The 27,141-nt window shown below is 41.4% G+C and overlaps 1 protein-coding gene across 5 annotated transcripts in view; it reads right to left on the reverse strand.

The window, feature by feature from the left end:
* MAPK10 (mitogen-activated protein kinase 10) overlaps positions 1-27,141 on the reverse strand; it is a 302,211-nt gene that overhangs the window by 14,883 nt on the left and 260,187 nt on the right. The gene's annotated exons all lie outside the window — the stretch shown is intronic.

Here is a 27,141-nt window from a genome sequence, read left to right on the forward strand (position 1 = left end):
TCATTAATACCTCTCAGTGGACCATAGTACTAGTCTCCAGGATAAAGGAATATTCAGATCTAATCAATCTTTTATTTCTCATGAAGCATAATAGAACACCTTGATGTACAACTGTGTGCCTTGTACTTAAATGATTTCAGATATTGTTCCCCTTCAGGCAGAAGCAACTTTCAGTTGTCTATAGAGGTGGGTCACCTTGAACCCTCGAGTGACCTCTTGGTTAGTCCTTTCTGGGAGAAATGATGTGACAGGACCTTCAATCTGACTTATGGAATCAGCATGCCTCTTGCTATGAGACAGTCAAAGATGGAAAAGGAGAGATTTTCATAAACTAGGTGCCTTCCAGGAAGGAGGAGCTCAGAGAGATTCCCTGACCTCTTCTTCCTGATAGTTGGACCTGAGGAGACCTATCATGGTGACCCAGGGTAGTTCCAACTCAGACCAAGTGACATGAAAAGAAAACACATCTCCATGAGGTACAGAGAGAAGGGGCTCAGGAGCTGCACCAGCGGCAACAGATGGAGTGAAAAAATAAAAGGAACTACAAACTGTCAGGCGCCGTGACGCAGGGGACTCTGGAATTCATCCTGCCCAACGCTCAGTAGCAACAGTCTCTGCAAGAAACTAAAAGAGTTACCCAACAAAGTGACTTCGGCTTATTAGGATACATGTCCCTCCAAAACAGCCGCTGTAGGAAGGCTTGGGACAAGATTTTCAGAGACAGTTTCTGGCTTCTGTGGGAGGTTCTCTGACCCATGAGCAGCACCCAAACATCACAGTGGCCCTTCTTTACTGCACCCAGAATCTCTAGTAGCCTGAATCATGACAGTCCTAGCTGTGACACACTGGGACCGCCTCACATACTACAGAAGTAGCTGGATATGAAAGTAGAAAACTTTGAGGCAAGGTAATTATTGAGAAATAAATACCGATGAGGCCAGACATGCATTTAACAACAGTGATTGTTCCTGGGGTAGAGGCTTTAAACCAGCTACTGTGATTCAGACGTGATCAGCTGCAAGGTTTCAGCAAAATAAGACCCTTCCCACCCGTGACATGACTGAGAACACGGAGACCCTGACTGTATAAAGGCGAGGGGACTGGGGGAATCAGGCGGTGCCCTGGAGACCTGACCAAGGCAGGTCCTTCTCCTCCAAATTATAAAGGACCCTCAAAGTATAGGAACGTTATGATTTAATGAGTAAAACCAAGTTATTTTTGAAAATCTGTGAAACTGTCATTCAAGTAAACTGATGCAAAACCAAACTCGGGTCATGTAAAGACACTTTGCGGAGCTGCAGGTCAGGTTTCCTGCTTCGCCGTTTCCCTGGCAGCGCGTGTAGCGCTGTGGGCGAATCCCCGCGGAGGGCCACTTGTCTCGGCCCCTCGCCGGCACGATGTGCACGCGCCCTCAGAGGTCCCCGCTGTCTTCTTGTAAGAGACCAGCTCGGGAGCTTGTGTGGCTGGCTTCTCCCTGCCGTGGATTTTTCCATTCAAGTTTCAAAATTGAACTTGGCTCAGCAGTTAAGTTCCTGCCAAAGTTCACGAATGCCATTTTCTCTTTGCAACACAACTATTTTGAGAGAAGTTTTCCTTGGAGATTCAGCATCCAGCTGCTGCTAATGTATGAAGCACAAAGTACATAAATTCTAACCACAAACAAACCACGAGAAAGAATGCAAAGCCCTGAGTCCAAGACTGTTCCTTCCATAAACCTAAGAGGGTTGCTTTAAAAAACGTTTGCATTAGAGTTATGGCTGAAAGGGCTCCATGCTCTGGGCTTTTTGTTTTTCTTCCTGTTTTTTTTAGAGGGGATGCAATCACCTGCAGTGGAACAGTACATTCACGTAAAAATGTTTTTTACAAAACAATAGAAACACTTAATTGATCACTAAACCAAAGAGAGTGATGTCCTATTCAAACACACATACATGTGCTTAGACACCAATGGTCAGCACACCCTGGTCCCTTCCCTCCCTGCCTCCATCTGCACAGAGAAGCTAGTGTTCCATTGCTCACTTCTTCCCTTTCCCCACCTTTTGTTGTTGTTGTTAATCCTCACCCGAGGATATCTTCCACTGATTTTTTAGATAGAGAGGAAAGGAGGGAGGGAGAGAGAGAGAGAGAAACATCAATGTGAGAGAGACACATCGATTGGTTGCCTCCTGCACAACCCTGACCAGGGCTGGGAATCAAACCTGCAAACCATGCACGTGCCCTTAACCAGGAATTGGACCCATGGCCCTTTGGTCCTTGGGCTGACGCTTTAACTGCTGAGGCAAACTGGTCAGGGCTCTTTCCCCACCTTATTAAACGGGAATGTTGCCATCTAGAGATATACAGATTTAAGACTATCAGAAAGAGGTGTTTGTTGAAATTGTTACAGTGGATGAGGTCACCCATGGAGGGTATGCAGGTAGAAAGAACAAAAAGCCAAAGTGGACCCTGTCAGATACCAAGGGCTAAAGGTTGACCAGAGGACCACATGCCCAAGAAGAAGAAGGAGGAGGAGGAAGAGGAGGAAAGGATCATTTAGAGACATAATGAAAATATTGCAGTGTTATAGAAGTCACATGATTAGAGAGTTTCAAAAAGAGGAAGTAAGGAAGTAATTGGCAGTTTCTTGAAAGTGAAACAAAGATTTTGGCTTTCAGGCCACCGTAAACCACGCCTTTAAACCCCATAAAGTTTTCCAAAACTCAAAACTGCCACCATACCTAGAAAGATCCAGATAGATCCTTAGTGGAGAAAATTAATATGAGATAACACCCCAAAAACTGGAACAATCTAGAAGAAATATCCTCTTACCAACGTGGACATTGTGTGTATTAAAAGAAAAGAAACTGCAGAACAGACTGTGACACTGAAAAGGAAAGGCAGACAGACCGTTCTAATGCTCTCGATCTGCTCCCCCAGCCGTCTCTGAGAGCCTGTACGTGGGGAGCACTGTTCTCCCTCTAACTAAGGAGAGTCACTTTCTTCCTGAGAAGATACTATAATCTAGGCTCTTCATATAAGCCCTTATAATCCTCAGATCAGGAAACTAAGACTCCAAGTCATTCCTTTTAAAATATCTTGGAGCCACATAGCTAATGATGAGAATTTGATTAAAACCCATTAAAAAATAAGTCAGAGCAAATGGTAATTCAGATGAATCTAAAGCAGGAAACAGACTGACAACCCTCAGAGGGAATGGGGGAGAGGGGGAAGAGATACACCAAAGAACTTATATGTTTATAAGCACAGCCAATGGACATAGACAAGAGTGTGGTGAAGGTGGGGGAGGGGTGTCAATGGGGGGAAAAGGGAGGACATCTGTAATACGTTCAACCATAAAGACAAATTTTAAAATAAGTAAACAAAATAAGGGGTAATGAAACAACATTTAAAGTAAACATCTTTATAAAACAAGAATTGAAACACAAGCCAACAGGGTGACTCGTATGTCTCAATTTGCCCCATATAGTCCTGGTTTGTTCTTCTTGTCATTGTAGTTCTTAACAGCCTTCAGCCTCTTTGCTCTCATAAATGTTCGGAGGGTGATTATGTGAGTACCCTGCGTTGCAATGTTGTGACATGGCATATTGGAGATCTCAGGAACAGGGTAATTAGAGGATGAAGAAAACAACTGAACTACAACATTTTCCTACCACTGGCGTCTCAACGGTTGCTGCTGTCCCCTTTGCTACCCTAAGACATCATGGCAGCATGTCCTTCCACGCCCTCCACTTTTAGAAATGTAAAACTCAGCTATAGAATATGACTCATGCCAGAAAGTACATAACAGAGGATAATTCTATGTAATGATGTTGGGATTGAGGAATCTGAACTCTGTTGGTATTCTCTTGGTCCTTGTTGCTGGGCATGATTTCTTGCTGAAGAGATAGATCTCTTTCATCAGAACCTATTCAAATCTCTGATGGATTCTCCCGAGGTACAAGTTGCTCTCTCTTGTGACTTCCTTTTATATCATATATTTAAATAATACTTCTTCATTGAGTAAAATGTATGAGTTAATTCTGTCCTTAATCTGCGAGATAATCCTATTTTCAACAGCCTCCTAGAAAGTTAGTGATAGAAGAAAGTTTGGAGATGATCTGGTGCCAACTTTGTTCAGTTTGCAAATAAGAATATAAAAACTCAGAAAGCTTAAGTGATTTGTCCATGGTCACAGAGTAATTAGTGGCAGAGTCAGGAATAAAATGGATGATCTCTTACCAAAAAAGACAGACTAACAAAGTTATTATGAGTCTAAGGAGTGTTAAATTGAACAATTCAACACTTTCCGAAGATTTTCTTTAGTGACAAATGTGAGCCTGACAGTCTGATTTCTGTCCCAAGTTTCTGTCAGTCTATACATGCAGCTAGATCTGGTAACTGTCACCCAAGTACTCAACACGTGTATTCCTCACTGCTTTTTGCCAAAATATCTTGGACAACATCATGAACCCTAAACATGTAAATCTCAACAGAGATGAAAAACAGACAGGAGAAATCCAACTTGCACAAAGTTGTTCCTTTTATCCATCTTTGAGCCCTGAGTTAACATTTTTTCCGTATCAGTCATATTGTGAACCACATGACAATCATCAAGTTGTTGATGTTTGTTTCCCCTGCTTTTATCCTAATTAAGCATGCAGTAGGGTTTTGTTCCACTTTTCTCTCTGTGTTCTGCTGCCCTGTTGAAAATGCCGGTGTGAGCTTTAAATAGCATGGTTTTGCACAGTGTTCATTCTCTCTTAATTCAGAAGCTGGACCAAAGAAAATAATGTTATCGCCTATTAAAACTAGCTTCTTTATTTTTCTTATTAACCTTTGCATTTTGAGGATTGCCAAAAGATGCATAATTTACTGTGAGGCTTCAACCAAGAAGGGTGAATTTCAGTACAAAATTAGATCAGAAAATCCATTTAGGAAAATGCGCAAAATTTGATTTTATATTTTCTTAAATCTATACATACAGAATAAGTTTTCCAAATGTATTTAAAATTTTTATTTAATCCTCACCCAAGAATACAGTTTCATTAATTTTTTAGAAAGAGAGGAGGGAGTGAGAGAGAGAAGGAGAGAGAAAGAGAGAGAAACATCGATTGGTCGGGAATCAAACCCTTACCAAAGGTATGTGCCCTGACCAGGAATCGAACCTGCAACCTTTTGGTGTACGGATGTTGCTCCAACCAAATGAGTCACCCAACCAGGGCTAGATAGAATAATTTTTTTTTTTTTTGTACATGCCTCTAGCAGGAACCGAACCCAGGACTCTCTAGTCCACAGGCCGATGCTCCAACCGCTGAGCCAAACCGGCCAGGGCAGATAGAATAATTCTTATATCATACTAAATGATATGTAGCTTTATTTATTTAATTAGTTTTGGCTAATGACCACTTAGTATAGTCTGTTTTTCTAAAACTTTATATTACCTGTAGCACCAAGATCAGTTCATTATCCACAACAGGGTTCAATATTTGCTTAACAGTCTTACCAACAATCTGCTAAATTAATAAAGTGTAATAGCAATATGCACAATTATCAAAACAATTGACTAAATATAGCTCTCCAGAGTCACATGTTCATCTAGCTTGTGAACTTACCATGCAGCAAACAGTGACATGGTTTCCAATGACTACAAATGCCATTGCCTTTTAAAAGTGGACAAATGGCAGCTTGCAAGGCACTATCTCCTGATGTTTAAAATTTGCTTAGGCAAGTTTTAGGAACTACGTCAGTGCTCTTGAATAACAACTAAACAATCTAATACTAAAGATGAAGTAAATGATTTTAAAAGTTAGAAGTCCTCCACAATAGGGGATAAAAAGTTAATAAGATCTGTCTCTGGAAACTAAATTCATTCATTCTTCTTTCCTGCGTTGTCTTACATTGGTCCCCCAAGCAGGGCCCGAGGAGGGGACTGGCGAGCGAGTGGTTATTTGGAGACCACCTGTGAGGAAGGAAGAGGAGCAGACATGGGTGCATCAATGATACAACAGTCAGTGGCCTCAACAAGAACCGTTTCAGGGCAGAAGTCAAACTGGGCTGTGTTAAAGACAAGTGTGAGGTAGTAAATAAAGAATTATGACACTGAGTAAGTCGTTTGAGAAGTATTTTGTGGGAGGTGGTGAAGAACTGATAAACTTAGACATATTGGGTATGAGGAGCGGAGGGAAGAGTCTAGCATGACTCCTAGGGATTTGGCTCAATTATCTGGCTGGAAAGTTGCTCCCTGGTCTGAAAGGTACAAGGTTGGGGAGGAGTACCGGCAGGTTCAATATTCCACATGGTAATTTTTAGACATCAATTTACATGCCAGTGATTGTTAGATTTATAGACCTGGAACTCCAGACAGCTCTATGGGACAATGTATTGATCTGAGTGTCCTTTGTGGTCATTAAGATCAGAGCTGTGGTCAAAGGTAAGATTCCCAGGGAGAAAAGAAATGAGGGCGACAGGAGAGCACTCCTGGGAGCCGGACTCTAAAACAGCAGAAGGCTTGGCAGCGGAGGCAGCACCCTTCACCGCAGCAGTCAAGGGGGGCTGTGCTGGGAAGGGGGTGTCACCAGCCTATTCAAATGGCAAAGACCCATGAGAGGCCAATTTTCTTTAGACCTGCCAACTAGGAGGTGATCTTAGAACAGTTTCAAAGTTTGAGAAGTGAAGTAGAAGAATTGTGAGTAAACAGAGGCTAATTTTTCACAGAAACTTGATGATAAAGGTGGAAGGCATTTCCTTTGCTAATGGCATCTTCCACTGCTAAAGGTGTAGGAAAAAAAAAAAGAATTACTTTGATGATCTGCTCTTTACAATGAAGGTGGCTAGAGCATGTTTATTTGTATAAGCACCAGTGGAAACTGCAAGAGAAGATGTACACGGGGGAAAGAGAAGGAGACCCACACGCAGAAAATAAGGTACATGAAAAAGTACTGTATCCTGGGGTTTCTGGACTCGGTGTCACTGGCTCTATCACAGTATTATCACTTTCCTCCACAACATCTTTCATCACCCTAGTACCATCCATCCAAAGTTGATTTACATATATTACCTCATTTAGTCCTTACAGCAACCCTCCTCATCTGGGTATACAAGAGAAGCACAAAGATGCTAACTTTGCTATTGGTAAGTGTCAGAGGCAGTATTTTAAACCCACATCTATCTGAATGCAAAATCTACGTTCTTTGCATCATTCTACCCAACTGTAGTTCCTGTTCATTTAAGCTGTTGAAATAAATATATCTCAAAGTTTTCTTAGTCAAACAAACCAACAGAGAAAAACAAGAAAAAGAAAGGTCAGTGCTGTCCGGAGGAACATCGAAATGTTTTCATCAGTATTACAGACACAAATCTCCATGTCCATTCAATAGAGGGCCCGTGTGTCTATGTACTCCATTGTGATGCTGCCACCTCGTGGTGGGAAAAAAGCAAACCCGAAGTAAATGGTGCTTGAGTCTGAGTTCATCAGGTTCATCAAACTGCTCTCACCCGGGGTTTCTCAACTATCTTTGCACAACGAAATCATCTGGGAGCTGTAAAAAAAAATGCTGATGCCTGAATCTTACCACCAGAGATTTTTATTTAATTGATCTGTAGAGATTTAGGCCTTGGGATATTTAAAAGCGACCCACCCCACCCCATCCCTCTGGTGATTTTAACCTGCAACCAGATTAAGACCTCTGCCCTAACATCTTCATATGGCAATCAAGGCAAGTTTTGCCATTTGCCTAAGTGGGCTTTATTTGTACAGATACAAGAGAAAATGTCCCCGAGAAAGAAATTGGTGTTCTCTCAGCCTTTAATGCTATCTATTTCTTGGCAGATTAAAATGATGTGTGGACAAAAATCATGTGCTATCGTTTTAAAGAATAGAAACAGGAACAGTTGTAAATCACAATCAACGTGGATGTGAGATTTGGATCTTACAATAAAAGTCAGCCTTTGCCAAAGTGAGCTAGGAGGATCTCTGTGTCCCTTGAAAAAGTCACAGTTTCTGGCAGGAACAATGGGAAGAACACAGGACTCAGAGCACCCTTGACTAGCAAGACAAGTGACATTGGGCAAGTCGCCTAGTTTGCAAGGAGTCTTCATTATCAGGAGAGATTTCATAAACTGCTTTATTTAAGAAGAAACTAACTCCAGATGTATAACAAATATTACTTCAGGCAATTCAACAAACCCCTCTTGAGAACTTGTAATGTGCGAAGCATTGTATTATTACTTGTTATATATGAAAAGCCCTAATGTTGTTCAGAGACATTGTAGCACTAAGTGTCCAGAGCAACCTTTGAAAGCCAGTAATACAAATTTTAATTATAATGTGAACTGAGTGTAATTAGAAAACTTAATTAAATAATGTTTTAGTGGCTTGACAGGAAAAGTTAAATTCAGTTTTCTGTTTTCCATTCTGCTCTGTAGCTTTCTCAGATGTTAGGTCACAAATTTATTAGCTTTAGGCCGTCAAAAAATTTAATTAAGTCTTGAAAATGGAAAATCTATCTACTTTTCCTTGGAAATTAAATTTTTCTATGGTTCTTTAATCGAAAAAGCTGAGTAAATTGTACCACCAATCACCCAATATCCAAGCCTTAAATCGTTTTCATTCATTCATTTAACACTATGTATTAACCAACATGTTATATAATTCTTGAATTCTACCGTCCTAAGCCCAAAATCTAATAATTTATAATTGATGTTGACTGTCAGTTTCTACATATCTCCTTAATCTTCTGTCCAAGTCTGCTCGCAGGCCACCATCAGTTCTAACCTATGTTACTACAGGTTTATTCTTCTGTCTTCCACCTTCCTTTTCTCTATTCCAGCCCCATTTTACGGACAGAGTGACATTTACAGTGATTTTCAACCTTTCCTAATACCACGACCCTTTAACAGTTCCTCATGTTGTGGTGACCCCCAACCATAAAATTATTTTTGTTGCTACTTCATAACTGTAATTTTGCTACTGTTATGTCTTAGGCAACCCCTGTGAAAGGGTCGTTTGACTCCCAAAAGGGTCGCGACCCACAGGTTGAGAACTGCTGTTTAGAAGAACAAATCTGATAATGCTATTCTTCTGCTTGCCAGTTTTAAATGGCTTTCCTGCACCCTGAGGATAGAGTACATGCTCCACCAGTGTTTAGAGACTCTTTCCTCATCTGCTTAGCAGACCAAATCATTTCTCACCCTTCTCAGTGAGTCACCCCAAAGATCTGCAGTTCTCCCAACCCTCTCTTGACCCTGGGATCTTGGCACCACCCTTTCTTCTGCCCGTCTTTCTTCACGTGGCTAATTCCTGCTTTGTCTCCCATGTTTCTATTTAGCTATTAGTCCCTCCCAGGAGCCTTCTCTAACCCACATTACTGAGTTGAGTTTTTTCTATGTGCTTCATATGCTTAAACTGTGTGCTCATATCTCTCAAAACATACTTGTTTTATTTCTCTGTAGACTATGGACAAAATCTTGAGGGCCAAGATTGTGCCTGTGTTCACCAGAGTCCAACACTGTACATAGTACGCAACAGACATTCACAAGGCTTCTTGGAGAAGATAACGTCTGAGCAAAGATTTGACTGGCGTAATGGAGAGAGCCAGGAAAGTTTCTGGAGGGAGACTGCTCCAGGCAGAGGAAACTGCAAGGCAGAGACCCTGATCGGGGGGCTTGCTCAACCGTTAGTGAACAGGAAGCCGGCACACGGCAGCCCAGTGGGAGACGGGGCACAGAAACGAAATCAGAAAAGTAGGTAGGGGCCATGTTCGCCAGACTGCAGTCATGAAACAAACTGGTGGGTCACTACTAACAACATTGAATGTAACCAAGAAGAGTAGACTGAGAGAATCTATCAGACTATGAAGGTTTTCCCGTGTGTTAACGTGTGTGTGTGTGTGTGTGTGTGTGTGCGCGCTGAGTTACAATGTAAAACACCTTTTTCCTAGGGGTTCTAATAAAACGTGGAACAACACTGAACAGAGCCTTGTAAACCATGGTGAGGAGTTGGAGTTTCATTACGAATAGGAGAGGCCACTGGAGAGGAACACCTGAAGAAGTATGTACCCTGTCTCACATTTTAAAAGGAAAGTTTTGGCACTCTGGAGACTAGACCACAGGGGACAAGGACAGAGCTGAGAAACAAGATAGAGACTGTGACATGGTCCAAGGTAGAGATGATGTTTGCGTGGAGTCATCGGAATGAGGTCAATAACATTGGCTGAAGATAATCATCATTTTCTAGGGTTTTTCTGAGGCTTAAATAAGACTGGGAATGAGAAAGGGTTTTATAAACACTAGAGAAGTGCTCAGCACAGCACCGTTTAATTAAAGTCACAGGACATGTGCTGGTCATACAATATGTGTCAGTCCCTCTGCAGGCAAAGGTGAATCTCTGCTCCCAAGGAACTTCAGAGCTGTAAACGTGGGGAAGATAAACAAAAAAATGGATTAATTCAACATAATGTGTGATAAGATAATGAAATGTAGGAGGTTCTAAAGAAAACATGTTAACTTAAAATACTGAGAAGCAATAGCTTTTATTGCCAGACTTTCCACAGGCAAAAGGCCATGTCAGCCTCAGAGATACCTTCCTTATAAGACAAAAAATGAACCCAGCTGGTGTAGCTCAGGGCACCGACTATTATACCCATGAACCAAGAGGTCGCCAGTTCGATTCCCTGTCAGGGCACATGCCCAGGTTGTGGGCCCGATCCCCAGTGGCAATGCGGGAGGTAGCCAGTCGCTGTTCTCTCTCATTGATGTTTCTATCTCTCTCCCCCTCTCCTTTCCTCTCTCTCTCAAAATCAATAGAGAAAAAAAGTGGTTTTTTTTTTGTTTTGTTTTGTTTTTAAATGAGCTCTACAGGAGCAAGGAAAACATTCCGGTGGAAAACCAAAACATTTGACACAAATATTGCTGAGTCAGCCTACTAAGGCCCCACGTCGTTTGCATCTCTGCCTACAGTCACTGAAGAGGAGCAAAATGAGCAGACTTCAGCACGCCTGCCTCACTGCATGACTCAGCAGCAGTCCGTGCTGGAGACACTGACCAGAGCAAAGCACACTGATGCAGTGAGCCCCGATGAGCAGCCCCAGGGTAGGACCCACAGTGAACGCAGAAAGCGAGTTACAGGACTAGAAACTTGATTAAGGAAAAGTGATGTGCCTACACTTGACTGCCATTATAGGAATACAAATGGATTTTCACTTAAAATGTAATATTTTTTTTCAACGACGAAATACCTTTGTTAATTTAAAATAGGCAATTTATTTTTTCATTACAAATCTTTATTTATTTACTTTTTTCTCCTCTCCTACCACTGATCTCTGAAAAACCTTAGAACACAACATCAAAGTCCTGGATTAATGGACTTTTTCAGCAAGTTATAAAGAGGCCTGCTAATCAAGTACACTGCCTGCTCCATCCACGTGTGTTCTATATACCCGGCAAGATATATAAGGAAACGTTTGTGTACCACTTTTACATACAAGATACTTATCAGGTAAAAAGTGGCAAACATTATTATTGTAAATTCATTTTTATTCTACATTTTGTTGGTGCATAAATTATTAAAAGAGCTCCTTGGTGAAGAAAAGAGGAACTTTTTGAAAAATAGGTTTTTATTGATTTCAGAGAGAGGAAGGGAGAGGGAGAGATAGAAACATCAATGGGAGAGAAGCATCAATCAGCTGCCTCCTGCACACCCCCTACTGGGGATGGAGCCCACAACCTGGGCATGTGCCTGACCAGGAATTGAACCAGTGACCTCCTGGTGCATGGGACGATGCTCAACCAACTGAGCCACACCAACCAGGTGAAAAACAACTTTTTAAAGAATATTGTGACATAATGTAATGAGCACTGACTTAGGACCTTGGTTTTTAGCTGTGTGACTATATAAAAGTCATTTTAAAATTCTGTAAAATGGCAATAATGGTAGCTGGAGGTAAAGGTAGGGTTTTTTTCATCTGGGCAGTAGAAAAACATGGATGGGAAGATTAGATAAAGTAGACAATCTAAAAGTGATTAAAACATTTCATTAATTCAATTAATTATTCTGAGAACCTACAGTGTGCTAGGAATAGTTTCATAGATTATGAAAATGAGTGAAACCAAACCCTTATCCTCAAGTTGCTCCTACAGCAATAATTTCTAAGGTACGTGTGGTGGGTCAGAGTACTGGGAGCCAGGGGGTGATTGGGAGGGGAACAGAATCACCCCAGAGTGAGGAGTTATTTCTAGTTAATAATTTTCCCACACGAATCTGACATACCCTACACATCCCATCAAGAATCATCGCCTTAATGAGTGTCGATGGGTTGCTGACCATAATGAGTTCATGATCATTTCTCAGGTATGTTGTGGAAGACAAAAAGTTGAGAATCACAAGTTTCCTCTTTACAAACACAATCAGAGAGAACTGTGTACTAACATAAGGCATTCCCATTGACCCCATTTTCCCATATAATTAACACATTCCATGTAATGACTTTTCTTAAAACAGAGCACCCCTTTTAATTCAGTAATGAAATATATTAAGGAATAATTTTAAAAGAACGTGATTCTAATTAAGCTTTTTGTGAATAAGATAGGAATAAATGACATTTTCTTTTCCCTTATGTCATAATACATTAAAACTGTTAGGTTTAAACATTTTGGTTGTACCCATAAGCTAAAAAGTCCCTCTCTAGTAACATTGCTGTTTTCAAAGTTTATTGAGCACGATCACATATCATATCTTATCTCTTCAAACACTGTTAGGCATCTTCTTAGGGAAGATTAGTTGTGACTATTACACCATCAAAAAGCTCTGAATCTGTTCTTTTTCATGCCCTCTGCTATTGCAGTTCATTGTATCATATCTGAACCACGTCCCAAGCTTCCTAACTGATCTTCCTGCTAATATTCATCATCCCACCAGTCAGAAAGAATGGTTTATCTAAAACACACGTCTCTGATGAACATTCCCACAGTCGCTCCCCCGCCTTCAGCCTGGGCGCTTGCTGGGGATGAGTTAAAGGTGCTTCCCCACCGGGTCTCTGTTCAGATGTCTCTCGTTTCCTCCTGGTTACACAGTTACCCTCATGTTCCTCAGGTGAACTGCAACAAGGTCTCACATCTCTCCTGCTCCTCGAATGGGCTGCTTCTTTGCTAGAGGATCCTACTCTTCCACTTCCTTTTCCTTTGGCTAACTATTGCTCATGGTTTGGTGGCATTAAGACTTTTCTTCCTCCTAAAGCTTCTGTCTACTAAAAGACGGGTAATACAATAGTGCTTTGGCTTTTGTAGAACCTTGTGCTTCCCTTTTTATAGAACTTACCAGAGTGAAAAAATTTCTCATTTATTTATCAACCCTTCCATACTATGAGCTACTAAATAATAGGAACTATGGCTTTTATTAATATTAATTAATACATCTTCAATATCCATGTGTAACTGAAGCTCAGTAAAAATTTAGAGAATGACCAAAGTGGACCTTCCCATGGTAGAATGAGGTGTTGAGTCAAAGTCTTCTGGTTGTGGACCTGGGTAGTTCCCATCATGCTCTACTCTTTTTCTGTGTCATGACCTTGATCTCCACACTCTATACCTGTTTATCTTCTTTCATTGCCTAGAACCACCCGGTCTGAAGAAGCTAGATTATATGCCACAATATTATAAATTAACTTGTTATCAGCCAAAGTTTTAGCTTAGATTGTTGCTAAGCCTTCTCTTTGGGGGCGGGAGGGCCTACTCATTACTTAAGATCCTCTGTGAATGCATGTGTAAGGATTCTGGCTGGGAGTAAACCTCTCTGTGTGGCAACAGGAGTCACAAGGCACTGAAGCAGGGAACACGAGCAAGCCCTCGTCAGAAGAAGAGGTGACAGATGGCTGCACTATGAAGACAGCGTGCTGGAGCATATGTTATTAAACAGAGTCACCCAAAGTGCTTTCTGCAGGACTCAAGTCCAGATCACAACATCTGAGATAAGAAATTTTCAGAAAAAGTGCCTGAGGCATAGATATTTCATCCCCACTTCTTTCAGAGGGATATGGAAGGAGTTAGCTTTCTAAAAGCACGTCAAGATGGAAATCAGATTCTCCCTGAAATTAGACACCGTGGGAAATCTCTTTGGGTTATCGATTAAAAGTGCTGTTCATAGAGAATAAATTCCATTCTTTTACAAGATATTGTGTGCCAGTATTACACACATGACTCTATGAGTCTCATATTAAACCTGTAGCAAGTTATGAAAATGGTTTTCATCATTCTTACAACTTCATCTTGTCGTTAGAAAGGGACATAATAATTTTATTATAGCACATATTCTGTGAAAGACCATAAACTTTTAATAGACATGTAAAAAGCGAGTGTAACCTTTTCAATATTCTATCTCATCGTTGGATGAACCCATTCGTCCTTCCCTGAGGTCCCAGGGCCTAAGCAGTGGTTCTACACTTAGGGAAAAAAGGTTCAGATCCAGCCTTTCCCTGAAACGGAATGTTTCCATGATTTAGCACTTACAAATGCTTCCTGCCTCCCCACTGCTGATTCTTCAAACTTCCAGTCTATAGACTTTTTGGTTTTAGTACAATTCTAATGACATGCTGACTTCATCTCTACAGTTTTCATTTGGGGCTAGAAAAATCAAAATAAACATCACACAGGTTTAATAACTGTTTTCACATGACCACACATATTCGTTTTCAGCATCATTAAGGATTATACTTCCTAATGATTTTCCCCTCTCTCCTAGAATGTGAAACTTCTAACTCTGAGAGCATAACCAACTCTAAGCATGACTTCTGAAACAGATGATTGTTTACTATATCTTATGAAATTTAGGCCTTTTTATGTGTTTTTGCTGTTTATTTGTTTCACTTTTATGTTGCAATATACAACATAACCAAATGGGGAAAAAAAAGTCTTTGGAAACAAACATGTCAGAGAAACGTGGATAGCGCAAAAGAAATAAGTGCTTAATTAGGAGAAACAAAGAGGAAGCAAGAAGTGAGGAATGTTGGACCTGTCATTCTCATGACATCTGCTATCCTCTATAGGACAATCCCCCATAAGGCTGTGGACCAACCTGCCAAATGAACTTCTGAAAGCTACATGGCACAAGCAAAGAGCTAGCTACGTGAAAAGTAGAGTCTAGCTGTGAAAAGTAGAGTCTAGCTGTGAATTTCTTCTGGAAGAAATGTCATCTTTAACTCGCAGAGGACCATAGAAAATGTTTTCATATTTTCAATAAATTTTAAAAATTATAATAATAAAAATTGAAAGCATAAGAGCTTCCCCTGTTGCTTCCCCTTACATCCTTTTCCTGAAAAAAAGTAGGACATTTACAGATGCTGGGGTCTTTTCATACAAGTAACAAGTTACCTCAAGGAGATGAGCTGAGATTTTCTAAGACGTGCATTCGGTCTCTTGGTTATGTAGAACTAATGACAGTCAATTATGCATATTTGTGTAGCTCCATCATCCAAAAGTTTCTCTACCAGAAGAGTTATTTTCAAAATATTAAGAATTAAATTTGGAGGTGAAAGTTCCAAAAATCTCTGCAAGCCCATGAACTATATCCCTAGGAAGATGTACATGTACACTTATAGGCAGATAATTTCAGGATATTTTTCAGAAACCCCCAGAGGCCCATCCAAGGAGCCTCCACGGGCTAATGAATCCCAGGAGAGGAGAGCTCTGTGCTGGACTGTGAGCCCCGAGGGCAGGGACATGCTTCCCTATTAGTGCATCTTCACCCTGGGACAGGGCGCAGCACAGTGCGTGGATGCAATAAGCATTTTCATGTTGAATTGTTACAGGATGGGCACATGTATATTTGGGAATTTTTAAAAAAAGGAAAATACACTATTATAAATCTGTCATGCGACTTCCGTTCAAGATGGCGGGTAGGTAAACGCGGTATCGCGTCCTCCCACAACCACATCAAAGTTACAACTAAACTACAGAACAACCATCATTCAAAACCGCCTGAAATCAAGCTGAATGGAAGTCCTACAACTACGGAACTAAGAAAAAAAAAGCAGCCACATCCAGACCGGTAGGACAAGCGGCGGCACGAGGGGGGGCGGTGGCGGCGCAGGGCTGCGAGATGGGCTGGTCCCACACCCAAGCGTGGTGGATAAAAATCAGGAGGCTTGCCCTGGCCGGTTTGGCTCAGCGGTTAGAGCGTCGGCCTGCGGTCTGGAGAGACCCGGGTTCGGTTCCTGCTAAGGGCACGTACTTCAGTTGCAGTTTGTCCCCGGCCCTGGTTGGTCGTGCGGGTGGCGGCCACTCGATGTGTCCCTTCTCGTCGATGTTTCTCTCTCTCTCTCCCTTCCTCTCTCTCCCTCCCACTCTATCTGTACAAAAAAATGAAAAAACATCCTCGGGTGAGGATAAAAAAAAAAATCAGGAGGCTCCCGTGGCTGGGAAGGTCCTTCCTGAGGACTGAGGGGTCCCCGTCCAACACCAGGTGCCCCGCTCAGGGTCCCAGTGCCAGGAAGAGAATCCCCATAACTTCTGGCTGGAAAAACCAGCGGGAACTGAGGCTCAGGGAGGCTGAGGCGGCTGGAGCCCCAGGCAGCTCCCTAAAGGGCCCGCGCACGGACTTATCGGACTCTCTCCCTCTGAGCTCGGAGCAGAGGCAGCTCGAGGGGCACCAGAGACACACAGGGAAGAACTGAGCTGTTTGGAACTGGAGCGAGGGCTGGAGAGGGGGCTTCCTCGGGGACAAACGTGCTGTCAGAGGCCTTTGTTCCTTTGGTGAGCCCTTCCCGGGGGCGGCAGACAGAAGCCATAACTGGGACCCCAGCAACCTGGCTCACACTGGTAGCCCCGCCCTGCTGACTCCCTGAGGCCCCGCCCCGCCCCGCCCCACACAACTTTCAGGCCCACCCAACTTTCAGGCCCACCGAAGCTGTTGCCACTTGCTTAACCATAGGATTGGCCGGTCTTGGATCCTGCTTCAGGTTTTTCCTAAATTCTTTCAAACGAGCAGCATCTGGTCTCAGCGAGCCCCATACCTCTCATTAAGTAATACACAGAAACAAACACAGGGAGGCAGCCAAAATGAGGATACAAAGAAACAGGTCCCAAATGAAAGAACAGAACAAAACCCCAATAAAAGAACTAAGCGAAAGGGAGATAAGCAACCTAACAGATACTGAGTTCAAAATACTGCTTATAAGGATGCTCAGTGAACTTAGTGAGAACCTCAGTGAACTTAGGGAGGGCCTCAAGAGCATAAAAAAGGACCAGTTAGAAATCATGGATACACAGAATTAAAGGAGGCATTAACTGAAATAAAGAATAATTTACACAGCTTCAATAATAGAGTATGTAAATCCAAGGCGCAAACCATCGATCTGGAATATAAGGAAGCAAAAAATCCCCAATCAGAACAGCAAAAAGAAAAAAGAATCCAAAAAAATGAGGATAGTGTAAAGAGCTTCTGGGACAACTTCAAGAGTGCCAACATTCGCATCTTGGGGGTGCCCGAAGGAGAAGAGAGAGAACAAGAAATCAAAAGCCTGTTTGAAACAATAATGGCAGAAAACTTTCCTAACTTGGTGAAGGAAACAGACATATAAGTCCAGGAAGCACAGAGAGTCCCAAACAAGATGAACCCCAAGAGGCACACACCAAGACACATCATCATCAAAATGCAAAAGGTTCAAGACAAAGAGAGAATATTAAAAGCAGCAAGAGAAAGGCAGCTAGTTACCTACAAGGGAGTACCCATTAGGCTGTCAGCTGATTTCTCAAAAGAAACTTTGCAGGCCAGAAGGGAGTGGCAAGAAATATTCAGAGTGATGAAAACCAAGAACCTACAACCAAAATTACTCTATCCTGCAAAGCTGTCATTTAGAATTGATCGACATATAAAAACTTTCCCAGATAAGAAAAAGTTAAAGGAGTTCATCACTACCAAACCGTTATTATATGAAATGATGAAGGGTCTTTTTGAAGAAAAAGATAAAATGTATGAACAAACAAAATGGCAATGAATACATATCTATCAACAATGGGATCTACAAACAAAATGAACAGGAAGAACAGAAACATTCTCATAGATACAGAGAACATTTTGTTGGTTGCCAGTTGGGAAGGGGGTTGGGGGAGTGGGTGAAAAAGGTGAAGGGATTAAGAAGTACAAATTCATTGCTAGACTGACAAACCTCAAAGGGAAAGGGGTTGGGGGGGGGTGGGAAGAAATAAACCAAAGAACTTATATGCATAACCAATGGACACAGACAATAGTGTGGGAAAAGGTGGGAGGGGGGCGGGAGTGGGGAGGAGGGGGTCAATGGGGGAAAAATGTGGAACATCTGTAATACATTTTACATCCAACAATAAAGATTTGGAAAAAAAAAAAAATCTGTCATGCAATTAAACCTCATTGGATCTGATAGAGATGGAGCAACGAAAAACATTTTAAGTAGCAGATCAGAACAGATTTAGAAACTTAAACAGGGGCTACCTGCCAAATAAACATTACTGTTGGAAACAGAATGAAGGTGGCCTTCAAATGACAAGGTTCATGTATAATAATTCACATGTGGGCCTTGCAGAAAACATCACCAGCTCCGCAGAACAGCATCAGTTTATCAACAAAGGTTCTATATTGAAAACATAATGACAGGAGGCTGGGCGGGTGACTAAGAGCTGCCCTTGGAATTATATGCGCTCATTTAGAGGTGGTTCTCCTATGACAGACAAAACATTGTGGGAAGGAAAGAGAATCGTTTGATTATTTTAGCAACAGCGCAGATAGGCAAACAAGGCAGGAATGCAAATTACCAAGTAAATTATGTTTCCTAGAGACTAACCATTTTTATGACCTCTTTTCATCTCAAGGTTACAGAGATAACAGAGATTCTCTCTTCTGACCTATTCCTAGTCTCTCCTCCTACTTTTATTATTTCTGCTACTATAAAATGTGGTCATTGTTCATTGACAGAACACTTTACAAGTTCCAACACTGATTTCTTTGCTTATCTCTTAGGAGCAGCTCTAAAAGATCAAAGCATTACAGTCTGTGGTTTTCTTCCACAGTTTATGGATTACATTACACTGTGGCGTCCTAGACAGATATCACAGTTAGATCATCTTCTTCTTCCCAGGATGAAAATACTAAGAAAAGAAAATATAGTTTCACAAATTCCTATCCCCTTGAGTTAAGTAAGTGGATCTCACAATACCTGAGAGGCCAACTAAAAGAGAAGGGAAAAAAAAAAAAAAATCCCAACAGGACATTATAATTCAGCCTTTCAGAGAGCATCAGATCTGGAATGTTCTAGAAAAGTCATTTTTGTTTCCTCTCCTCCTTTCTATAAGACTTCTTCAGTGGTCTGGTCAAGAGATTAGCAGCAGTCACTGTCTAAAGGGCTCAAAGTAATGTATGAAAAAGAAAAATCTGAACACAGTCTGTACCAGTGAACAAAACAGTTATCTCCTGAGAATGAATTATTCAACTGGTCCAGCTTAGACACTCAAGAATGTTGCATGTCCAATGGTTTCTGAAAATCCCAATGATCTGAAATCAAGAAGAGTGTTTCAGTAGAATAATTCGCTAAAATTAGAGGCAAATGAATTAGCATTTGAGTGAAGTACATCTTCGTATAAGTCATGTAGGGAGAGGAGCCATTAAACGCGGGTGGCTAAATCTGTCTACAACAAACATTTTGACAAGCTCCCACCAACATAATACATGGCACCAAAACAATCCCAATGTGATTCAGAAGATATCTTGACTTGAACAGCTGAGGCCCCGGGCATGGGAAATGTAATGTTAAGTTATATTTTCTCTGGAAGGCAATTAGTAAATTGCTCACATTTTGCTGCTGAAAAAAAATAAGTCAGCCTGAACAGATGGAAATTTAGAATTCCACAAATGGCAGATATTAGGAATTAGAGACATCGAGTCGACTTTCACCAGGCAAATGAGAACCACACACTATGAATTGCTCTTTCTATAATTAAACACGTAATTAGAGTGCATTACATTCATATCCATTGTGGCTCGTGTTTCTCCCTCCTTATTTCTAAATTTATATACATCCTGGGTACAGCAAACCTACTTGAGTTCACCTCCATACGGGAAGGCTCTTCATGACAGAGCGATGGCACTACACCATGTCCAGGTGCGCCTGCCCGCCAGCACGGCACGCTAGTTTACTCACAGCACGCTGCACGCTGCAATAAGAAGACACTGTAAGACCCAAAGAGGGAGTCCTTGTGTCGGGACAGATGGCGGGAACAGCTGAGAGAGGGATTCAGCCAGTTTATTAACTCCATGCGAGTAGAAAAAATCATATTTAAAAGAAGTCCTAGGAACATTTAGTCTGAAGAACAGAATTTAAAGGATGGCGATTTTAGAACGGGCAGAAGGGGACAATGACGTTTCAGCTCACAGCAGCACTCAGTAACCTCTTCACCTTCCCAGCTCCTGAGACAAAAGGTCACTCATGACCTGCACCCGATCACATGCCAGACTGGTTGGTGATGGGTACTGGGGAAACATTTAGACTAACTGTGAAATTTTAAACACATGGTAAATGCTATGATCTACTGTGGAATGAACTCGCTAACATTACCTGTTTCAGGTGTCATAGTTAACCACTCTTTTCCTCATTCGGTGCTGGGTAGTTTGTCCTACTGATATTGTAAAATGCTAGAAACAGTCTTGTTAAGAGTAAGTCCCTTTACAAAAGCTCCGTATAGGACTTTCCCGAGAAAATTCAACTCCTGTGCTTTATCATATGTCTGACCTGTGTAATTGCACATATGAAAAAAAACAAAAACTATGCATTTCCCAAGTTTAAATTCAAGGGAAAAAAATGATTGGAAGGATATAAAAAAAAAAAAAAGTAGTTTTTTCCTGTTTTGCTTGTTACTTACTGAAACTGGGTACACCTGTGTAGCATCACGAAGCACACTAGTAATGAGCTCACCGGTAAAACCCCAGGTCAGGCTCAGAGGCAGAGCACCTGTTTTCTCTCCATGAACAGCAATGGCGCTTTGTACCCATGAAATGTTCAGAGAAATCCATTTCTTATTATTTGGGTGAAATAGAATTTTTCTCCCTCAATAAAAATGTTCAGATTACTGCCCAAAATTCCTTAAACAACTCAAATGTTGCAGGTTATTTTTATTTAGATGTTTAAAAATATTTTCTACAGTTTGAGAGTTACTAGTGAATGTTATACAACAAACTTCACATCCAAACTGGCTTCCTTCTCAGGCACACTAAAGGCAAACAACAATAACATCTACAGACTGCTTTAAAAGTGTATGTGAATCCCGTGGGGGAGATCGGGAAACAAAAACGGTAGTTTCAGAGTGATTACTTATTCCGAAGCTGTCCTGAGGACATGCTCTAATTCAAGGGAGGAAAATGTCAGTTAAAGACTTTAATCCCCTTTCATCTCTGCGGGAGAGATACAGCCTATATAGAAAGCTGTTTTAATTTATAACTCATTCAAATTATCTCTTCTAGGTACTTCATGTTTACACAACACAAAGTCAGACTCACCAGATTATAAAATATTTGAAGTAGCACATACACAATTTATTCAGTGGTCTATTGCCAAAAAGTAGACAAATACTGATGAATTGTTTGAACATTAGATGCATCAAATTCATATTCATGGTAGCTCGTATTTTTCTCATTCCTAAATTTACATACAGATGTATTTAATACATATATCATTGGACCTATTTCTAAGTCTATCCCATACCATGTTTCATACCTCTTTGTTTTAGGAACTTAGGGACTGAAGAGAATTCAGTAGAAGACAACTGGCTAACTTAATGAAGATAAAGGTAACAAACAATAACTCATTCACGAAGTGGGTTTAATAGAGCAAGTTAACACATGATATTCATAATCAAATGATATTAGCTTTTACTATGAAAATGTATCCAGGAGAATTAGAAGTATGGAATAAAAACAATTCCCACCATGACTTTCAAGCACTTGAATTTAGTTTAAAGGCCCTTGATAGTCAATATAGTATAGTATTTTCAAATACAGTATAGTATTTGAAAAAACCGCGATAGAGTGAAGCCGCGAAAGTCGAACGCGAAGTGGTGAGGGACGACGGTATATAAATAAAGAATCCTATTTCACAGATATTCATTTATAGTAGTAGAGTCTGGAACTGATTAACCGTGATGAACGAGGGCCGACTGTATATTTATAGATGAATCTTTAAACTATAAATGAAGTCTTTCCATTACTTAGTATGCCAACTTCAAGATTCTTCAATGATTCAATAATAATCTATGTATTTCAGCTACTAAAACCTGGTCAGGGCATATTGATTTATATTCAAAGCCAAATAGTGTTTTTTTAAAGTCATAGCTAGAGATACATAATCATAGTTTGTTCATTCAAAGCAACTGGTGCACATCTGGTTAAAGATTAGAAGGTAGTCATTGTAATTTGGTTATAACTAACAATGAGAGGACAAGTTATCAGAGCTCCTTCTTACATTCAGAAAATTAAATACTAAACAAGTTCAAAGGTCCAATAAGACAGAATACCCCACATTTTGAGGAATTTATGTCTAAAGATAAGTTATAAGATTCCCAATCAATAAATAGTTCTTTATTAAGTGCATATTAGCTACTAAGTGCATAAAAACCCATCAAGATCATCGATGAAAGCAAGCACCTTGGTTTTTGTTTGCAAATTCACTGCTGGATCAGCAGCACCTAGGTCAGTGTGGGACCCAATAAATACTTATAGAATAAATGAATAAATGCCAAACTGTTAAGTAATCAAAGCCTATGTAAACAGTGCCATAGAGCTGGATAAAAAAGGGACAGGGGTAAGAAGAGAAGAAAAGACAAGGAAGAGATAAAGGGGTGAGTGAGAAGAAAGAAGGATGGAACTCTGTTTTTGGTGTATTTTACCCACTTGGCTACAGAAGAGCACAATTAAGAGACCTAAAGGAATCGGCTGGCTGACCGCCTCCCCCCCATGCACATGTTGTCCAGTGTTGGCTCACCAAGCTGTAGGCTCCTCATCACCAGATAACAAACAACTGAAAAAGTGACATCAACATATAAAAGGAAAGAAGTCCACACATTCATTTGAAAACCCAATGAAAAATACTCTTATGCCGAGACTCTCAGGTTGGTATAGTAATCCTGATTTCTTGGCAAGAAATCACAAGATACTTGAGGAAGTGAGATCGTTATTAGGGTTTAGAAGGAGTAATGTTTACTACACTTTTACCCAGGGAAGCCCCTGAGCACCTCTTCCAAACTCCAGTCTTCTCCCATCCAGGTTAAGTGTGGCTAATTCAGTTTTACTTAGTTGGGGATTTTAGAGATGCAAAAGCAGAATGAATGAACAGGTGCTTGCCAGCCCTACGCCTATTGGCCCACAGATACAGTCCTCACCCTTCTTCATCTGCTCTGTGTCTCAGAGCATGGGCCCTGCAGACTGCATTTCCAGGTTCCCCTATCAGTTGGCTTAGGGCTAGTCTCAGCCAACAGGAGGGAAATACCACTAAAAGATGGGGGCATGAGGAGTAGCCAGGTCATTTCTCCCCATTATTCTTTTCAGAAGCAACTGTGTCTCCTCTGTGTCTGTAATCTCAGCTCCCACTGGACAGGCCATCACTACCCACCCCTGGCCCCAGTACAACCATCTCCTTGCTCTAGGGTTGGTAGTGGTTCTCTACTGTTGCTAATTTCTGGGCTGTTCCAAGAGTATCTGCTCTTGACCTCTGCACTGCAATCATAAAATATCCTTAGCTTTGCCACTGTTTCAATGTCCTTTAGTGTGGTATCTGCTCAGACCTCTGACTTTGGACCAGTTCTTAACTGCCTGCCCTATCAGATCTGTCCAGGCATCTGCATCAGCTCTCACTCAGGATTGCTCAGGCCAAGCTCTGGGACCTGTACTACTTTGACCCAGGCTTCTGAGTCTCTTCTCAAAGTTTCTGATCCCAAGTCTAGCCCTATTCCATTGTCCTCATCATGATTTCAGGCCCTGGGTTCCTGTGGCTGCTCACAGTTGTGGAGCTAGTATTCTGAATGTTGCCGTTTGCTGAACAGTGGCACAAACCCGTGCTACAATGATCTCTAAGCTCCCATTTAAGATTTACCTTGAATTGTTTTCAAGTTGATATACACAACATTATAGACATTAAAATTTACATATTTACATAAATGTGTCACAAGAATATTGAAAAGAATGTATTTCCTACATGATTGGTCATCCCTTCCCTGTGCTCTTTTTGGTAACGACCAATAAGATACGGTGTCAGACAAGAAGGTTGAAGTAATTAGTCTGATAACAACTTTACTCAAAGGGCATAAAATCTATGATGGCCTTACAGTAAAAGAGCTTAATATAACAGAGTAACTTGTTTCCATAAATTCTTTCACTATAGGCAAAAAGTAACATAATCCCTAAAGTAATGAAATAGTAAATAATTCATTTAAGACTCTATTATTTATCTTATGTGATAAACAAGCAGTAAATGTGTAGCATTATTGACTATTCTGGGTTTACATTTTTTAAGTGCTTAATTTAATTCAATGTCAGCACTAACACATGCAAGTGTTACTCTGTTTCCTGGGTTACACTCTCACTGAGAAGCTGAAGACCAGGTTGTTTAACTCACCATCTGTAGAAGTAGATTAAATTCCCACCCAGCCCTATCCCAATTCCCAAATTAATCTTGAATTAGGTAAATAATTATAAACAAGCTCAGCACTGGCCTTGCTCCCCTAATCATACCCCATCCAAACTGGTTAGATTTGGATTAGTCACAATTTCCCCCCGTCTCTGTAAGAGTGGTAGGTGTACTTCTAGTCCCCACCGAAATACGCCCAGCCTCTCTCCTCAGTCGACTTCCCGGCTCGAGCCCCATGTTCTAAGCCTCGGTTCTGGCATTCTCTCCGGTAACATTGACCTGGCTGCCACACAGGTCTTATGTTACTTGTCACCCCTCCTCTGGGTTTCAAGAACCCAGGGCTTGCCCACTGGAGAACAGCATCTTAGATACCTGCTGCCTAACTGGCTCCACCTGTCCCTCGGTCCAGATTCCCAGAGTGATGTTTGATCACTTAGGACTGTATGTGGGCCTCTCTGAGGCGGAGGCTTCAACACAACAGGGGATCTGACTGCTGGCTGTGAGCCTGGCCCCAGCCCGTCTCTCCTAGACGAGGGTTCTAGTATCGGGTCGTCATCCTTCCCTTTTGTCCTGAATTGAGGAATGAAGAAATGTCCTTCTCTGGACCCATAAGTTTTTAATGGTTTCTGTATGATGATTACTTGGAGTTTTGATGTCTTTGGCTCGGTGGCCGAGCACATCTGTCCCTCTCCTTCCTGGCTCTCCCTCTCCTTCTCCCACCCCGAGCAATGCAGAACAGCTGCAGAAACCCTTAGTGAGGCTGCTGCACTCGGCACCTTCTCAGGCTGTTCCGCAGTTTCTGAGAAAAATAAAACTGGGTTTTTAGAAAATCATCACACTTTGCCCTGGCCAGTTTGGCTCAGCGGTAGAGCATCGGCCTGCAGTCCAGAGAGACCCGGGTTCGGTTCCCGCTAAGGGCGTGTACCTCGGTTGCAGTTTGTCCCCGGCCCTGGTTCAGTCGTGTGGGTGGCAGCCACTCGATGTGTCCCTTTCACGTTGATGTTTTTTTCTCTCTCTCTCTCCCTCCCCACTCTATCTGAACAAAAAATGGAAAAATGTCCTCAGGTGAAGATTAAAAAAAAAACAAAAAACTGTCACATTTTGCCCGGCCAGTGTGGCTCAGTGGTTGAGCGTCAACCCATGCACCAAGAGGTTGCCAGTTTGATTCACGGTCAGGGCACATGCCCAGGTTGTGGGCCTGATCCCCAGTGGGGGGCATGCAGGGGGCAGCCAGTCAATGTTCTCTCCCATTGATGTTTCTATCTCTTTCTCCCTCTCCCTTCCTCTTTCGCTAAAATCAATAAAGAAGAAAATAATAATTAAAACATGGTCACATTGCATGTTCTTCTGTTTTCATATGCCCTGAGACATAGTTTATCAGTTCCTCCTTAGCTTGTGAACATATTCTTAAAGTAGTGGTTCTCACCCTTCCTAATGCCGCGACCCTTTAACACAGTTCCTCATGTGGTGACCCCCAACCATAAAATTATTTTTGTTGCTACTTCATAACTATAATTTTGCTACTGTTATGTCTTAGGTGACCCCTGTGAAAGGGTCGTTCGACCCCCAAAGGTGTTGTGACCCGCAGGTTGAGACCCTCCCTTTAAGACTTAAAGGGTCTCTACATCTCTACTCCTGGGGGTTGCCAGTTGAAAGCCACCCTCTTCCCTAGCAGGGTCTTTAAACTCAGGAATCTGATGGGAGCCCTGGCTGAGTGGCTCAGGTGTTTGGAGCTTCATCCCATACACTAAAAGGTTGAGAGTTCGATTCCCAGTCAGGGCACATACCTAGGTAGTGGGTTCGATCCCCAGTTGGGGCACATACAGGAGGCTATCGATCAATGTTTCTTTCTCACATCCATGTCTCTCTCTCTCCCCCTTCCCCTCTTGCTCTCCCTCCCTACCTTTCTCCCTCCTTCCTTTCCTCTCTCTCTAAAATTCAACGTTAAAAAACAAACACAAAAACACATCCTCAAGTGAGGATTAAAAAAAAACTTTTTAAAAAGAATCTGATAAGAAATAATGCAACCAATCCTCATTATTTCCATATTTCCCTACAACAAAGCACAAGGTAAATATTCAAATTGATTCCCACAAACAGCCCTGAATATCACATAATTTTGTAACAATAGATACAATGAGGATTATGACTTATATCATTTGTCTTTATTTTGATTCAAATTAATGGCACTGGATTCTCTTATACTTGGAAGGTAGAGGTGGATATACATTGGGGACCAACATTTTAATTTTAATTCTGTAGCAATTGGATAACTTTTACTGAGTAATTTTTAATGTTGTAGAATATTTCTGCAGTTTCTTAGGCAGCTGGTCTTTTTCATTGACTATATATAGATCTACCTTTACTAATATCAAAACCTAGTAAAGTCGTATATAGAAGTCATAATGGTTATAATAATAGTAATAATTTATACAACCCTTACTGCCTCCAAGTACTGTACTAAGCACTTTATGAATATTAACTCAAAACTCTCCAAAAAACATTAATAGTAAGTGGGATTGTTCCTTAT

The sequence above is a fragment of the Molossus molossus genome, unplaced genomic scaffold (genome assembly GCF_014108415.1).
Source record: "Molossus molossus isolate mMolMol1 unplaced genomic scaffold, mMolMol1.p scaffold_m16_p_1, whole genome shotgun sequence".
Classification (NCBI taxonomy): Eukaryota; Metazoa; Chordata; class Mammalia; order Chiroptera; family Molossidae; genus Molossus; species Molossus molossus.